The sequence below is a fragment of the Ranitomeya variabilis genome, chromosome 3 (assembly GCF_051348905.1).
Source record: "Ranitomeya variabilis isolate aRanVar5 chromosome 3, aRanVar5.hap1, whole genome shotgun sequence".
NCBI classification, from domain to species: Eukaryota; Metazoa; Chordata; class Amphibia; order Anura; family Dendrobatidae; genus Ranitomeya; species Ranitomeya variabilis.
In genome coordinates, this window is record NC_135234.1 from 96,709,406 (window position 1) to 96,728,218 (window position 18,813).

The 18,813-nt window shown below is 41.4% G+C and overlaps 1 protein-coding gene across 2 annotated transcripts in view; it reads right to left on the minus strand.

Annotated features, from left to right (window-relative positions):
* RAP1GAP2 (RAP1 GTPase activating protein 2) overlaps window positions 1-18,813 on the minus strand; it is a 1,028,482-nt gene that overhangs the window by 652,705 nt on the left and 356,964 nt on the right. The gene's annotated exons all lie outside the window — the stretch shown is intronic.

The following is an 18,813-nucleotide window of genomic DNA, read 5'->3' on the forward strand; positions in this document are numbered from 1 at the left end:
TATTTCAAAACATGACTACAAGTAATAAGCTTTCAACTCAGAGTCAATACCATATCATCTTTCTTTCAACAAATCATAAATCCACGTCATTCATACATACAATGAGGGCCTGTCATCTCATCTGACATGTCTATTTTAGAAAATACTTGTAAATACTAATTCCGGTGTATATTTTCTTGAAACTCTATATTGTACTGTTCCTCTGTTAATCCTAGTACAATTTAATGAATAAATGGACAACTGGTTGTTGCCAGTTGGACATGTTTTCCAACTCAGTCTGACACTGTTCAATCAGTTATTATTGAATTAAATAGGGACACACCTTTTTGACACAGGAATTGGCAACACTCAGTTGTCTTACTAGAACAACAGGGGAATGTTCTAAAAAGAAATTACCCAGAATATTTATTACGATGTGTGGGCTACGCTCTTGGGAAGGATGAGATTGGCGTCTTTCTCTAGATAAAAACCAAGGACACTTGTTTTTTTTTACATAAGAAAGGCGCCTCTCAGGTGCCAAAATTCATTGGTGAATAAAAACTTTGTTTATACTCTCTGGATTTCATGTTTATACTCTCTCCCAAATAGATAGGCAGTCACCACAGGACAGTTCAAAACAAAGTGTCTTTATTGTCCAACGTAACTCACAAATGGAAAACAAAGGGTATCCTCCGAATTGCAGCCAGGGTGTCAAGACAGTCCGGATCCGAGACCGGTTGCTGGGGGGCGACTGCATCACCATCTTACGATGAGAGGTGCCAGGCGTTTTGGCTCTGCTTGGCTCTGTGTTACCTCACACCAGCCAAATCTTGCAGAGCCACCTGCTCTGCAGTTTGCAAACCAAGACTGACACACCCAACCGTTAAATGGTAACTGTGGCCATGGGCCACTTGTAACACCCAGTCTGGAGGGTGCGAACTGCCCCACTACCATCCTGTAGTTCACTCCAAAAATAAAAGCCCATGCCGGGTTTTCTTAAATCTGCCTTGGCCAAATAGATTGCCCGTTACCAAATTTACTTTTATTTTGCACTGCATTCACAGCTAAGCCTGTGACTGCAATGCACTCCAGTGGCCTCAATACGCTTCTATGCGCATCCTGAGGGATACATATCGACCCTCGCATATGATCCCCCTCACTGCCTCACAACACGGAGAGCTGTGAATATTCATTCTCTTTAATGGGAGGCACATGTGAATGCCTGAAAGCTGCTGGAAGCTGGTGGCTGCGGCTAACAGCATGTCTGCTATTAAAGAGAAATTAATATTCACTGATCTCCACTTCCATGGGCATGGAGAGCAGTGAATATTCATTTCTCTTTAGCGGCGGGCACAGGTGTGAGCCACAGCAGCTGGTTCCTGCCTCCTGTGACCCGCTGCTCTGCTCCTGCCGCTCCCCCACCTCCCCATCCACAGCCAGAGCATGTACAACCAGACTATAAGACACACCCCTATTTTACTTCACTTTTTTTGGGAAAAGAGTGAATCTTATAGTCCGGAAAATACGGTATACAAAAGAAATCACACTTAAAAATTTTCATGAATGTTTATGTCCTGGTGATGTGTCTTCTTTTCTTGTCAGGTATATAAATGGCTCATTTATTATAGGCGATCTTACATTAGGCATTAGTGTATTTCCAGTGCTTGTCTTAGCCACATTTTCAGCATATTTATTTTTCTTTGGGATATTACAAAGTCAGAAAACTCAGAAAATGAAAATTACTACTGTTCCCCGGGAGATGTTATTATGTTCTCTGCACATAATGTTTCTCACAAATAATTATACCCTATTCCCTACTGTTAATCAAAAGGAATTTTGGGGAAAAAAACACCATTTTGCATTCTGATGGAAAAATGACCATGAGAACATGCGACTTGGGTTGCCAAGAAAAGTAAAAATCATTTAAAGAAAACACCTAAAATAAGTTACTTTTTTTAAAATCACATCAAGAAGTCAGAAAGCTAATGTAAGTGACAGGTGGCACTGGAGTTATAAAATGCTGGACAAACATTAAAGAAAGCATAAAAGAGAAATGGCTTATACCTACAATACAAAATGTAAATACAACTGAATATTGAACACATCTAATGTTAATTTAAATAATACAAATCAAATTGCTAACATTTATTACAGTATATAAAGTTATTACTATGTTTATTTTATTACTATTATTATGAGGCTGCATTATTTTTTTCATGTTTCCTTTCTATTATGAACATAGCTGCACTTCCCACGAGAAGCGAAACAGTTAGCGGGAACCGTTCATGTGTAAAAACAATATTATCCTGCAGATATGGGGTTAATCTGCAGGTAAATAGCGTTCTGAACCTGCCCGGTGCCCGCACTCAGTCCCCCGTTGCCAGGAGGAAATAAGCTTTATTCTTCTCAACAGAATTTGGGTTTCAGCCTTAGGGGTGGCACCGGCGCGGGTTCAGTCATGGCTCTGTGTGTAGAGAGCAGCAGCCGTAACTGCACCCCCAGCACTGACTGACAGCTGACCTTAATGCTGAACGAACTGGATCCTTAATCTTTCTTAGGCCGGGGTCACACTTGCTAGTGTGATGCGAGAAACTCGCACGAGTCTCTCGCATCAAACCCGGCACTGCCGCCGGCACTATGGTCCATGGCTGCATGATTTCAGTTACATATGTTTTATAGTGATGGACAAGCATTTTCTCTCTCTCTCTCTTAATCTCTCCCAGCTCGGTTGTCGAGTAAAAGTCTGCCAGAAAAATACTCGACTCCTTCATTAACATACATTGTGCTTGGTACTCAAATCGAGCACCCGAGCAGTCCAAAGTGCCCGATTCAAGCACCAAGCATCCAAGCAGTTTACTTATCGCTCCTCCTTACATTTTAACTCTGAAATGCTGAGTCGTTTCAGAGAAAACTTTTGTTCCATTGTTTAACATTCATGAATCATGTGCCGAATAATTTATTTTCCTACTTCTTTCAATATTTATTAAGAGAAGGAAATAAGGTAATGGGTTGTTAATTGAGAAAAATAGGAAAAGAAGATATTTGGCCTATATGCAAATCACAACCAGAGCAGAATCCTAACTGTGTGCGTGCTACACATTGTTAGCATTTGGCATGTTACACTACTGGATGAAAATTAGCCTACGCCCAGAAATTGTTTGTAACACAATTTAGAGAGAAAAGAGTCTGCCATCGAAGAAGAAAAAAACGACATACTACTGTAATGACCAGGCCGAATGCTCCCTGTTATCCACCCCCACATGGTGTCCACAGCCGAAGGAATTATGACACACACCGGTCTCGGGGATAACAGTTGCTTTTACTTCAGCAGGAATGGGAATTATAACTTGGAATAACTAAGGAACAGTCTCTCATGAGTAGTTCAAGGCAATTACAGTTCACACTTAGATGCTGAGATGTGATTGGGGTCTGGAGCTTTAAGAGCACTGGACAGTGTCTTTGGTATTTTACACAAGGAGGTAGATGCAGCAATTAGAGGCTACAGACCTGTACTCGGGGTTAGCTCCACAGTGTGCCATGGCACAGGTGAATGTAAAAACTGTGGTGAATCCAGTCAGAAAAACTTTGGAATGATGTCTGTACAGGTTAGAGAGGGAACCCAGGCTCTTAGGCCTGCAGGAGATCTTGAGGTAAAAACAGCCTCCACGTGTGTTCTGCTCTCCCTGAAGGCATCCCTCAGACTAAAGAACATTCTAGACTCGCCTGTAAAACAGTTTCACCTATTGGCTATATGACTAGGAGCTGGCCAATAGGACACCAAATTCACATCTCAAATCCTTACAAAACAATAATTATGAGTCATTGTACACTTTCACCATTAGATGAGGCCAGAACACAGCAAATGAGAAATGCATTGCATCTAAAATGGAGGTGACCAGAGATGGAGAATTACAGCTCACAAATAGTGTTGAGCGATACCGTCCGATACTTGAAAGTATCGGTATCGGAAAGTATCGGCCGATACCGGCAAAGTATCGGATCCAATCCGATACCGATACCCGATACCAATACAAGTCAATGGGACTCAGGTATCGGACGGTATTCCTGATGGTTCCCAGGGTCTGAAGGAGAGGAAACTCTCCTTCAGGCCCTGGGAACCATATTAATGTGTAAAAGAAAGAATTAAAATAAAAAATATTGCTATACTCACCTGTCCGACGCAGCCGGGACCTCAGCGACGGAACCGGCAGCGTTGTTTGTTTAAAATTCGCGCTTTTACTTGGTTACGTGAGGTCCCGGCTTGTGATTGGTCAGGGCGGCCATGTTGCCGGGACGCGGACCAATCACAGCAAGCCGTGACGAAATTACGTCACGGCTTGCTGTGATTGGTCCGCGTCCCGGCAACATGGCCGCCATTAACCAATCACAAGCCGTGACGTCACGGGAGGCTGGACACGCGCGCTTTTCAAAATACGCGCATGTCCAGCCTCCCGTGACGTCACGGCTTGTGATTGGTTAATGGCGGCCATGTTGCCGGGACGTCACTGGAGGCTGGACACGCGCGCTTTTCAAAATACGCGCATGTCCAGCCTCCCGTGACGTCACGGCTTGTGATTGGTTAATGGCGGCCATGTTGCCGGGACGCGGACCAATCACAGCAAGCCGTGACGTAATTTCGTCACGGCTTGCTGTGATTGGTCCGCGTCCCGGCAACATGGCCGCCCTGACCAATCACAAGCCGTGACGTCACGGGAGGCTGGACATGCGCGTATTTTGAAAAGCGCGCGTGTCCAGCCTCCAGTGACGTCCCGGCTTATGATTGGTCACGGCGCCATGTTGCCGGGACGCGGACCAATCACAGCAAGCCGTGACGAAATTACGTCACGGCATGCTGTGATTGGTCCGCGTCCCGGCAACATGGCCGCCATTAACCAATCACAAGCCGTGACGTCACGGGAGGCTGGACACGCGCGCTTTTCAAAATACGCGCATGTCCAGCCTCCCGTGACGTCACGGCTTGTGATTGGTTAATGGCGGCCATGTTGCCGGGACGTCACTGGAGGCTGGACACGCGCGCTTTTCAAAATACGCGCATGTCCAGCCTCCCGTGACGTCACGGCTTGTGATTGGTTAATGGCGGCCATGTTGCCGGGACGCGGACCAATCACAGCAAGCCGTGACGTAATTTCGTCACGGCTTGCTGTGATTGGTCCGCGTCCCGGCAACATGGCCGCCCTGACCAATCACAAGCCGGGACTTCACGTAACCAAGTAAAAGCGCGAAATTTAAACAAACAACGCTGCCGGTTCCCTCGCTGAGGTCCCGGCTGCGTCGGACAGGTGAGTATAGCGATATTTTTTATTTTAATTCTCTTTTTTACACATTATTACATTAATGTTGTTGCGATACCCGATACCCGATATCACAAAAATATCGGATCTCGATATCGGAAATTCCGATACAGCAAGTATCGGCTGATACCCGATACTTGCAGTATCGGAATGCTCAACACTACTCACAAATGCAGGGAATAATGTAGAGGGGCAGTTAGAGAGTGAGCTGTAGAGTACAGAAGCCACTCACAATCCAGGATTACTTAAAGTGACGGACACACTCTGGACTGGGTCACTACACTACCACAAGGAAAAGAAAGATGGTTTATGGTCTATAGAAGGGGAAATCAGGGCAGGATAGAAGCTGTGCTGATGCTTGAGAAGCAGTAAAGCTACTGTATTACAGTACCTTGCGAAAGTATTCGGCCCCCTGGAACTTTTCAACCTTTTCCCACATACTGTATCATGCTTCAAACAAAAAGATACCAAATGTGAATTTTTGGTGAAGAATCAACAACAAGTGGAACACAATTGTGAAGTTGAATGAAATTTATTGCTTATTTAAAATTTTTGTGGAAATTGAAAAACTGAAAAGTGGGACGTGCAATATTATTCTGCCCATTTACTTTCAGTGCAGCAATCTCACTCCAGAAGTTCATTGTGGATCTCTGAATGATCCAATGTTGTCCTAAATGCCTAATGATGATAAATATAATCCACCTGTGTGTAATCAAGTCTCCGTATAAATGCACCTGCTCTGTGATAGTCTCAGGGTTCTGTTTGAAGCACAGAGAGCATCATGAAAACCAAGGAACACAACAGGCAGGTCCATGATACTGTTGTGGAGAAGTTTAAAGCTGAATTTGGATGCAAAATGATTTCCAAAACTTTAAACATCCCAAGGAGCACTGTGCAAGCGATCATATTGAACTGAAAGGAGTATCATACCACTGCAAATCTACCAAGACCCGGCCGTCCCTCTAAACTTTCATCTCAAACAAGGAGAAGACTGATCAGAGATGCAGCCAAGAGGCCCATGATCACTCTGGATGAACTGCAGAGATCTACAGCTGAGGTGGGACAGTCTGTCCATAGGACAACAATCAGTCGTACACTGCACAAATCTGGCATTTATGGAAGAGTGGCAAGAAGAAAGCCATTTCTCAAAGATATCTATAAAAAGTGTCATTTAAAGTTTGGAACAAGCCAACTGGGAGAGACACCAAACTTGTGGAAGAAGGTGTTCTGGTCAGATGAATCCAAAATTGAACTTTTTGGCAACAATGCCAAATGATATGTTTGGCGTAAATTCAACACAGCTCATCACACTGAACACACCATCCCCACTGTCAAACATGGTGGTGGCAGCATCATGGTTTGGGCCTGCTTTTCTTCAGCAAGGACAGGGAAGATGGTTAAAATTGATAGGAAGATGGATGGAGCCAATACAGGACCATTCTTGAAGAAAACCTGTTGGAGTCTGCAGAAAACCTGAGACTGGGACGGAGATTTGTCTTCCAACAAGACAATGATCCCAAACATAAAGCAAAATCTACAATGGAATGGTTCACAAATAAATGTATCCAGGTGTTAGAATGGCCAAGTCAAAGTCCAAACCTCAATCCAATCGAGAATCTGTGGAAAGAGCTGAAAACTGCTGTTCACAAACGATCTCCATCAAACCTCACTGAGCTCGAGCTGTTTACCAAGGAAGAATGGGCAAGAATTTCAGTCTCTCAATGTATGAAACTGATAGAGACATACCCCAAGGGACTTGCTGCTGTAATCACAGTAAAAGGTGGCGCAACAAAGTATTAAGTTAAAGGGGCCAAATAATATTGCACGTCCCACTTTTCAGCTTTTAAATTTCCACAAAAATTTAAAATAACCAATAAATTTCATTCAACTTCACAATTGTGTTCCACTTGTTGTTGATTCTTCACCAAAAAATTACATTTGGTATCTTTATGTTTGAAACATGATATGTGGGGAAAGGTTGAAAAGTTCCAGGGGGCCGAATACTTTCGCAAGGCACTGTAAAAAGTATGCAAATACTGCACAATACTTTATATAGGTTATGTAAGTCTTTGTGCCTCAGATACAGTGGAGAAAAAAGTATTTAGTCAGCCACTAATTGTGCAAGTTCTCCCACTTAAAAAGATGAGAGCAGCCTGTAATTGACATCATAGGTAGACCACAACTAGGAGATTCAATATGAGAAAACAAATCCAGAAAATCACCTTGTCTGATTTGGCAAGATTTATTTTGCAAATTATGGTAGAAAATAAGTATTTGGTCATTAACAAAAGTTCATCTCAATATTTTGTTATATATCCTTTAGTTGGCAATGACAGAGGTCAAACGTTTTCTGTAAGTCTTCACAAGGTTGGCACATACTGTTGGTGGTATGTTGGCCCATTCCTCCATGCAGATCTCCTCTAGAGCAGTGATGTTTTGGGCCTGTCACTGGGCAGGGTGGACTTTCAACTCCCTCCAAAGGTTTTCTATGGCTAGGCCACTCCAGGACTTATATATATACACTCACCGGCCACTTTATTAGGTACACCATGCTAGTAACGGGTTGGACCCCTTTTGCCTTCAGAACTGCCTCAATTCTTCGTGGCATAGATTCAACAAGGTGCTGGAAGCATTCCTCAGAGATTTTGGTCCATATTGACATGATGGCATCACACAGTTGCCGCAGATTTGTCGGCTGCACATCCCAAAGATGCTCCATACAAGGCAGGATGGATCCATGCTTTCATGTTGTTTACGCCAAATTCTGACCCTACCATCCGAATGTCGCAGCAGAAATCGAGACTCATCAGACCAAGCAACGTTTTTCCAATCTTCTACTGTCCAATTTCGATGAGCTTGTACAAATTGTAGCCTCAGTTTCCTGTTCTTAGCTGAAAGGAGTGGTACCCGGTGTGGTCTTCTGCTGCTGTAGCCCATCTGCCTCAAAGTTCGACGCACTGTGCGTTCAGAGATGCTCTTAGGCCTACCTTGGTTGTAACGGGTGGCGATTTGAGTCACTGTTGCCTTTCTATCAGCTCGAACCAGTCTGCCCATTCTCCTCTGACCTCTGGCATCAACAAGGCATTTCCGCCCACAGAACTGCCGCTCACTGGATTTTTTTCTTTTTCGGACCATTCTCTGTAAACCCTAGAGATGGTTGTGCGTGAAAATCCCAGTAGATCAGCAGTTTCTGAAATACTCAGACCAGCCCTTCTGGCACCAACAACCATGCCACGTTCAAAGGCACTCAAATCACCTTTCTTCCCCATACTGATGCTCGGTTTGAACTGCAGGAGATTGTCTTGACCATGTCTACATGCCTAAATGCACTGAGTTGCCGCCATGTGATTGGCTGATTAGAAATTAAGTGTTAACAAGAAGTTGGACAGGTGTACCTAATAAAGTGGCCAGTGAGTGTGTATATATATATATATATATATATTATAATTGATATTTTTTTATTTTAATGTAGCAACCATTTATTTAAGTAAAATATATTCATATAAACAGAGTGAGATTGGTTTGGGTTTCAAAGATTACTGAAGTCACAGAAAGCAACACTAGTTTCCTCTGCTGCTCCTTCGTGGTTAATAAGCCTTGATCCCTTATGAGCTATGGCACCTTGCTCTTTGAAAGTGAAAAGAACGTAGAAGTCTTGGAAATATATGTCTTCTTATCGCAATGCCTGAGTGAAGCTGAAGAACATTTGCTACATGTTCCAGTTATGACAGAAGAGCAAAGCTGACCTTTTCAAGGGCAAAGAGTGCTTTCTGCATCTCTCTGGATGAAATAATTATATAGATGGATTTTGACAAGGTGACCAGGCAACCATACCGCTAAAGACCTGTCCCAAGTATGTTTCACGTGGCTGCATGAAGCTTTGTCTTGAAATCTCACAGCGTCATCCGAGAAATAAGATGCGTAGCTTTGCATGACATTATACAGTTCTTGTAGCAAGAGACTGAATTTCACTGAATTTCACAGTACAGATCTCTTGTAAAGGATGTTATATATCTCCCATTATAACAATAGCTCACATCTGATGCCCAGAATATATTTACAAAATGCCACACTGTAACACGAAAGGTAACGTATATTGTCACAGTAAATCAATGTAGGCTTTTGGTATGGTAAGTGCAATCACACCGGAAAATTTATAAAAATTGCAATGATAAATGTGCCCTTTTAACTGTGCTGCAGAATAAACGGATACAAAGATTTATTTTTAGCTAGATTACATCTATTATTTTGACCACAATAATAAAAGCTATAACTCTTTAGGACCAGCTTATTTCTGGCCTTCAGGAGAAAGGTTTTTTATTCTTTCGGTACAGTGTAAGAGGCAGATGCTAGAGACAAGTGAATATATTTGAGCGGAATTGAATTGTACTCAAATTTTTAAAAAATACGCTTTTGCCAAAATATGTATTGTAATTTGCTTCTGCAAAAAGTCATCAAAATGGTAGGCCACTGATCACCGTTTTTCTGGACCATAAAGGGCCATCAAAGGTTTAAAAGCTAAAAGAAAATACTGATACTCATCATACCACTCACCTCACTGGTCTATTTACTTCTCATTTTCACCAGTTCAGTTCTCGCTGCATCTTTTTATCACTACCGCAAGTGCTGGAATCCCCAGACCTCTCACATCTCACGGTAGGTTGGGACATCCAGCTTTGATGAGGCTCGGGGCAGTTCTGCTCATCCGCATGCAAGATCACGAAGTCATTACACCATGACATGTGCCATGACCTTCCATACGTGTGGGGCTGAAAAGATGGGCGGTGAGATGAATATAGATATTTTTTATTATTTTTTCCTTTTTACCTATATTATGTTTTGAGAGCTAGAAAGACCAGAGACCATAATAAGTGACAATAAATTTGTGGAGAATAACTTGCGAATCCGAATGAACATGCAAATTCCAATTTTGCGAGCTTCGCTCTTCTCTGACAGCTACTTACTGGGAGTCTAGTCTAGCCTATAACATACTGTACCTTATGTGCTGAAAGTTCGTCCTCACCACGTAGTATAATTACTAGTGATGAGCGAATATACTCATTACACGAGATTTTCCGAGCACGCTCGGGTGTCCTCCGAGTATTTTTTAGTGCTCGGAAATTTAGTTTTTATTACCATAGCTGAATGATTTCCATCTGTTAGCCAGCATAAATACATGTGGGGATTCCCTAGCAACCAGGCAACCCCCACATGTACTTATGCTGGCTAACAGATGGAAATCATTCAGCTGCGGCAATGAAAACTAAAACTCCGAGCACTAAAAAATACTCGGAGGACACACGAGCATGCTCGGGAAATCTCGAGTAATGAGTATATTCGCTCATCACTAATAATTACATTATGAAGCAAGGAGGGATTGATTATCAGAGACTTGATGCTATTTTGTCTCCTGAATTGAGAATTACAAAACATACACTTCAGTAGATCCAGCACTCACACAATCTCTTTCGTAGACCAATTATACATATTATGCCTTGAAAGACAGTGGCTGGTATTAATATGGTGACATTGTGGTTTGCATACATGGGGCAACTGTAAAAAATACTCATGTGTCCTGTACCTAATTGACCCCAATTCTAGCTTTCTTCCCTGCTATACTACTCTTACAATGGAGGTTTTTTTGTGTTTAGTGCCAGAGAGAAGGCCAACAAGCCACTTTACCTTCACCAGGGCAATTGGGTACAGAGCTGAGGAGATAAACTGAAATTTGCCCCTAAGAAAAAATCCAAAGAAAACCACCCCAACTATTATAATAGCAATTACTCTCAACACAGCAACGGTTCATCCCACTGCCAGCTGACAACGAAAGACTAAGCTTACTCCAAGTAGTACAATGGTGATCTATGATTTCTATCGAAGCTCATCACTGTACTTCTACAAGAAGAAGCTCTTGATGAAAAGTGTTTTATTACAGACTGCGGCTTTTTCAGGCGATTTTACAGTTTTCAAGAATAATCATTGGATTTTAGTTTTTCATATTCCTTTTTCTTCACTCTGCTGGAAATCTAGATTTTCTACAATGTGACATATCCAAATTCATAGTCCGTGAAAAATGCAAACACAGAAAATACATCTTTGGTTATTTCAGTGATAAACATTGTGCAATGCGCATACAATAGACATTTCCAGGACTATGAGTATTTTTGTATAAACTTGTTTCCGAATGATTGGAAGATGTTTGTTCTTTGAAGAGCTGCAAAAGCCGCTTCATGAATCAAAGAAAATACATCATAGGATGAGTGCAGCATCTGGCTATCTCAGACAATGTAACAATGCACAGTATAGGATATGTCTAACATTAATAAAGTAAGCAGTCACAAAACAGTCAAAAAAGCATTTCTAGATCTCCTGATCATTCGAAAATTGTACATATGTCAGTGCTCAGCCCTGCTCCCAATTAAACCCTTAGATTCCAGTCCTGCAGATCCAATCATTTGGCTTGATATATTTGTTTTACATATGAACTTTCATTTATGGCAAAATAATTACTTCCTCCAATGCTGTGAAGAGCTGCATTTACAGAGGCACAAAACCAGAGGAGAGTATTATAGACAAAGCTCTAAAAGGGCAGAAATAACATGGATGCGTACATATCATTTATTTATTTTAGCTGCATTCCTTTCTGTATTAATATCTTAAAAAACAACTTTAAGAACTGTGATCAGTGCTATATGAAGTTTTTAATGTGTGGCACTATAGCAAAGAAAATACTGCACAAACACAGCAGCTTTAAAGGGAATCTATCTATCTCCTAAGCCATTAGTACAGGATGTACATGCAGGTCATAGGCAGGTAAATACCGTAATTTATTCCAAACAATCCACATATTTCTTAATATGTAAATAAGCTGCTAAGATCTTCCTAAGAATCTGCCTCCAGAGCCTTTTTTTTAATGAAGGGGCGCATTACCAGTCTGATGTATATTAATGACTAATAGTCTGCAGAACTGCGTATGATGACAACTAAGACAGTACAGCAGAGCTGAACTTTGTCTCATTACAAACACATCTGCAGCTCTCATTTACTGCTGTCAGATCAGCTGTAGCCCCATAACTTCTCACTAGCTGCCTGTGAGATGGAAGCTGAAGATGTGTTAAGCTACTTTCACACTAGTCCGTCAGTACGGGCCATCGCAAACCGTCGGCCCGACATACCGACGGACAGTGTGTTAAAGTAGCATAACGTGGGCAGCGGATGCAGTTTTACAACACAACCGCTGCCCATTGTGAGTTCCGGGGAGGAGGGGGCGGAGTTTCAGCCGCGCATGCGCGGAAGGAAATGGCGGACTCAGCGCACAAAAAAATGTTATATGGAACGTTTTTTGTGCCGACGGTCCGCCAAAACATGACGCAACCATCGCACGATGAATGCGACGTGTGGCCATACGTCGCAATGCGTCGCTAATGTAAGTCTATGGGGAAAAAACGTATCCTGCAGACAACTTTGCAGGATGCGTTTTTTCTCCTAAACGACGCATTGCGACGTAGGCAAAACGACGCTAGTGTGAAAGTAGCCTTAGCTGAAATCAGGCATTGCTCTGCAGCATACCTGGCAGCACTGTGATAGGACAAGTGCTGCTACAAATGCGTTTGTAATGAGACAAAGAACAGTTCTGCTGAGGGATTATAACTGTTAATCATTACATGTCTCACACTGGTAATGCCCCCTTTCATTTAAAATAAGCCCTGGAGGCAGATTTTCAGGGAAATCTATGCCCTGCCCATAGATCTTAACAGCTCATTTATTAAGGAAAACGTTGATTTCTGTGGAATAATACATCAGATCACAAAATAATTCAAGGCATCATTTTAGTAAAGTTTCTATGATCTGCATGCCCAGGAGGGTTGTTCCTACTGATAGATTCACTTCAATGAACATGGGAAGGAGCTATTAGTTCTTTCTTTTCAGCAAGGAATAAGCAAATAAGCATCAGGTTTTAATGTAATACAGTCAGTCCTGGTGACATAAGGCAACAACACTAAAAGACTGGCTCTTTGATTTCTCTTATGATTCATTTCTTCTCTATAATTATTTGCATCCATGCTCATGTATCTAATACGCGACCTTCAGTGTATATTGCAGTGTATACATTTTTAGTATAAATGCATGTGTATTCTGCACAAGCCATATAAAAAACACACGCAGAAGCCATGAAATCAAATTAGTGATGTCCTGTTTGGAAATCTGACCAATTTGTATCTGTACCGTATATCAGAATGAGGTGACAGATAATCCTTCAGAGGAAACAGACACTGGCATGTTTTCTGGGTCCTTATATGACAACATGTCACCTAGTAATCACAGAATCTAGATTGGCTCCATGTTCTGGCTGACTGACGGAGCAGTTTGTTATCTTGACGAGTACATCTGTTTTATTGCAAATTTGCTATCAGGCCTATTTATCTAGTCCCTGAGTATTATCACTGTCATACTGACTTCATCCCAGCCCTCTGATAATATGCGTGACTAAGTCCAGATATTGAGATGATTATAGAGGATTTATGGAAGCTGATCAGAAAGAAGACTTCTGTTTCTATTTCAATTTATTGCAATCCTGAAAAACTGACCTTCAGTTAGCGCTAATGAAATTGAATATGGTTTTAATAGACTGCTATGGAATTGTATCATCACAATTATTACTCTAATAGTAATAGTTATTTTGCATGTTATTTTTCGGTTGATACTTTCCACCTGCCAGTATGACTGTTAGGTGGGCGTTGCCCGGGCATAGTAACTAACTGTGGTTAGTTATAGCACCTCACTTCTCTCATTTTCCCCTCACTCCTCTCATTTTCCCCCTCACTCCTCTCATTTTCCCCCTTGCTCCTCTCATTTTCTCCCCCTAACACCTGTCATTTTGACCTCACACCTGTCATTTTTTCCTCAGTATATACGTGCATGTCATCTCCCCTGTATATAATATATACCTGTATGTCATCTCCTGTATATAGTATATACCTGTATGTCTTCTCCTCCTGTATATAATATATACCTGTATGATATCTTCCCTGTATATATAGTATATACCTGCATGTTATCTCCTCCTGTATATAGTATATACCTGTATGTCATCTCCCCTGTATATAGTATACACCTGTAAGTCATCTCCCCTGTATATAGTATATACCTGTATGTCATCTCCTCCAGTATATAGTATATACCTGTATGTCATCTCCTCCTGTACATAGTATATACCTGTGTGACATCTCCTCATGTATATAGTATATACCTGTATGTCATCTCCGCTGTATACAGTATATACCCTGTGTGTTGTCTCCTTCGGTATTAGACCTCGTTCACACATTATTTGGTCAGTATTTTTACCTCAGTATTTGTAAGCTAAAGCTTGGAGTAAAACAATCAGAGGAAAAGTTTATTAGAAACATGTTACCACTTCTGTATTTTTCTCCCACTCGTTGTTTTAGCTTATAAATACTGAGGTAAAATATGTCATCTCCCCTGTATATAGAATGTACCTGTATGTCATCTCCTCCTGTATATAGTATATACCTGTATGTCATCTCCTCCTGTATATAGTATATACCTGTATGTCATCTCCCTTGTATATAGAATGTACCTGTATGTTATCTCATTCTGCAAATAGTGTATACCTGTATGTCATCTCCTCCTGTATATAGTATATACCTGTATGTCATCTCCCTTGTATATAGAATGTAGCTGTATGTCATCTCCTCCTGCATATAGTGTATACCTGTATGTCATCTCCTGTATATAGTATATACCTGTATGTCATCTCCTCCTGTACATAGTATATTCCTGTGTGTCATCTCCTCCTGTATTAGACTTTGTTCACACGTTATTTGGTCAGTATTTTTACCTCTGTATTTGTAAGCTAAAACTTGGAGTAACATAATCAGAAGAAAAGTTTATTAGAAACATGTCACCACTTCTGTATTTTTCTCCCACTCCTGGTTTTGGCTTATAAATACTGAGGTAACATACTGACCAAATATTGAACGTGTGAATGTGGCCTTATACACAGCCTCCACCTGAAGCACCTCACTCTTCTCTATACACAGCCTCATACTGCAGCAGCTCCTCACTTCTCTCATTTTCCCCCTGACATCTCTAATTTTGCCCCTCACATCTCTATCCATGAAGCTCCTCCCTTTTCATTGATGTCATGCCTCACAGAAGTGAGTCGCCCGCCTGGGCCGTGAGGAGCCCGTACCGGGTCCGGTGTTCACAGGGGGCTCACTCATCTGGACACAGAGGTATAACCGGAACACTGTATCTTTAAGAAAAGGCTTGGTTTATTGTTGACAGCATAAATCAAGCTTGGTATAGTAAGCACGGTCTTCTGAGCAAAACAAAGAAACACAGTCCTTTTCCTAGCGGGGATCAGCCTGCTCACAGGCAGCAATGCCCACAGTTCAGGTTTAGTACCCACGTTATTGGAGTGGTCTCTCTCCAGGCCCACACTGAACACTGAAAGCTTTGGCAGTCAGCCATTTAAGCCCCGACCATGTGACTCCTCAATCATGTGATTGATCACATGATCTCGACATCACACAGGTCCTGTCAGGACACTGCAGGTGGAGATACGTGGATTTTCTCCCTCCCGCTCTATAAATGTCCAATAAAACCAGCCTATAATATAACTTTCAATAAACCGACCCAACAAGTAGAGTTCGGGGAAACTATTCTCGTTTTATATCACTGATGCCATCATGCGCAGTGACACATATCTCCCCTCCATCACTTCACCAGTGACTCTGTCACAATATATATATTCATATATATGATTTTTATTTAGTGTGTTGACTTTAGTGACACTAAGCTTTTAAACCTGTAAATCCCGGTAGTAGCAATACACTCGTCCATATATCCGCATCTTTTTCCACATGTACAAATTATAGAGACAATCTTGAAACAGTGAGTCATTGTCATGTCTCTCAATTATCCCAAGATCCGCTTTCTTAATCTATTGCTAGGAAACTAGTCCTTGGAGAGATGGGTTCTGTTCTATGGATATATGATATTAATTTAAAGTGTGAATCCGAAAATGAATATCCCCTGTAATCACTGCTCGAAATATAATGAAAGTAATAGAAAGGAGGGTAAAGAGGTGAATACACTGCAGTTCAGCAAACAATTTGTTATGTGCTGTTTTACCCTTACTCCACTACAATGCACTGTGGTGCAGTATCTTCACCTTTGGGAATTCAAGGTCATTCATCAGATTTAACAGGCCCCATTTGCAACCCAATCTCAGATTATCTTATGAAACTGGAAATTGGGAGGTGTAATAAAATAAAGAACGTCTCAGAATTAGATTTTTGCCAATATCCCAGCATGACAGAGTGATATGATGATTACAGCCCTCATTATAAAATATCTAGCACCACTGGAAAATCTACAGTAACAACTTAAATTGTTGGGTTTTTTTTAGGATGCATGATTATTTACAACAGAGGTGGGCAAGCAGTAGGTCATGAGCTAACAGTAGACTGCATAGTGTAGGCTACAAAATTTTGACCCCTAATGAAACAATACGCGAAACGTGTGGTCAGGGTACTGGCATAATGTGCCATGTGGCTTACCAGCTTGGCATGTGGTGGGTCCTACATTAATGCCTCTGGAATTTAGTGTCTGCCAAGTAGTTCCATTGATTCATGCTTGTCTTTATTGTTCGACAGGCAGTATGATTACTATTTAATGTTCTTTTTCTGTGCAGCCTTTACTTTTACTATCCACCTATTGACTTTTATATGAATGAAAATAGGATTTTTTGTTATCTCTGGGCAGCCTTACAGCATGACCACTCTATAATTGGTTACTGGTAATTATTGGGCCACCAGGCTGTTCCCCTGCATTCTTAAAGAGATTGTCTGAGATTATGGTATTTATGACCATTTTTTAGGTTAGATCATCAATATCAGATCAGTTTTGTTTGTCAACACGTGGCACTTCACTGATCACCTTTTTTCAGCTCTTGTGGTGGCCACACGTAAAAAGTGAATATACCAGGAACAGCATGGCTCCGAACGGTATAGTGGGCATTGCCGAGAAAAGCAGCTCAGTTTATATTCAAGAGTGGATTTCAGAGACTCTTTAGTAGCTGATATACACTCTACACAGAACAGGTTATTTTTTAGAAGACAGTGAATCAAGTGGCTAAGTAATTCTAAGTAACTTGCTGGTAGCTATTATTATTATACAGGAGTAACGCATCAGAAAATAAATCGGTGGCCATATCCTAAGTGCTCAGCATGTTCCTGATCTGGATGTTCTGGTAGCTCACCTAAAGCTATGAAAAATTGATCCTATAGTAAAAAAAAACATGGACCCTGAACTTTCCAGCTGTGATAGCCCATGGTTTATCGGAAACATTGTAGGTAATTCATCAAAAACAGATGAAGAGCTGGTGACATAACAGAGACTTTCTGATGACTAGAAAATGTTTCTCTAAGTTAGTTATTCACGTGTTGAACATATTGGAGAATTGCTGAGGATTGTGGTTTGCTTCTATATATTATATTACCCAAAGACTGCATATCCAATACAGCTTAGTATTTATTTCTGTCTTATTGCAGTTTAATTAGCTTTTAAGATCAGTCCATATGCTAGATAGCGCAGACCGTAAGTTTTACCTAAGTGACTCTGCTTGGACGCCATTATAGCTGCAGCAGGTTTTCATTGCCATATGTTAGAACACGTAATGTAATCAATCATTCGACAACGGGAAGGTAAGGTACACAATGTAATAAAGTACTCATGTGGTCAGCTGCCTGGGCAATTCTCCGCAGAGGCTCAGGTAACTGCGAAAAAGGAGCAAGAGATGGGTCCTGGATGTACTGTATCCGTGTTTTAGTTTAGTTGAAGTAGAAAAAATGGTGTGCCCTCGATATAAGGTCAAGGAAATGCATAATCAAGATAAGATGAGGTGTGAAGTGATAAAAGCTATGAGTGCAGAGATAAATATGGTTGTGATTCTTTTTGCCACAGGTTCTACTAGTAAGTAATCTTCAGCATCATTTATCAATATCAAATATGTTCTCCTAGATTTTTCAGAAATCAGTGGAGGACAAAAGTTTGAGAGGGTCATTTCTAGTTTATTAGTAATGATTGTAGATAGTCTTTGCCAATATGTATCAGCAAATAACCCCAAAATCAGTAAATCTGGGATAATTGGGTAGCAGTCTGAAAATGTCCAGTAGCCAATATAGAATAATTAAGGTGAATCATTTGGCTGTAAATCTATTTATGGCCGCATGATGATTCTTTATCCAAATGTTTTATCCTAATGAACCAGTAGCGTAGCTACCAGGGGGGCAGAGGGGGCGGTCGCCCGGGCCCTGTGCTCTGAGGGGGCCCACCCGGAGCTACGCTACTGTCAGGGCCGGCGTTAGGGGCCCCTGCCTCCGGTGAATGTTTATCTTTCATTTCCCCTGCGTTTGTACTGTGTATGTAGCTAAAGTAACATGCACGGTACAAACACTCACAGGGAGTCAGCAGAGAGAAGAGAAGGCCTCCAATC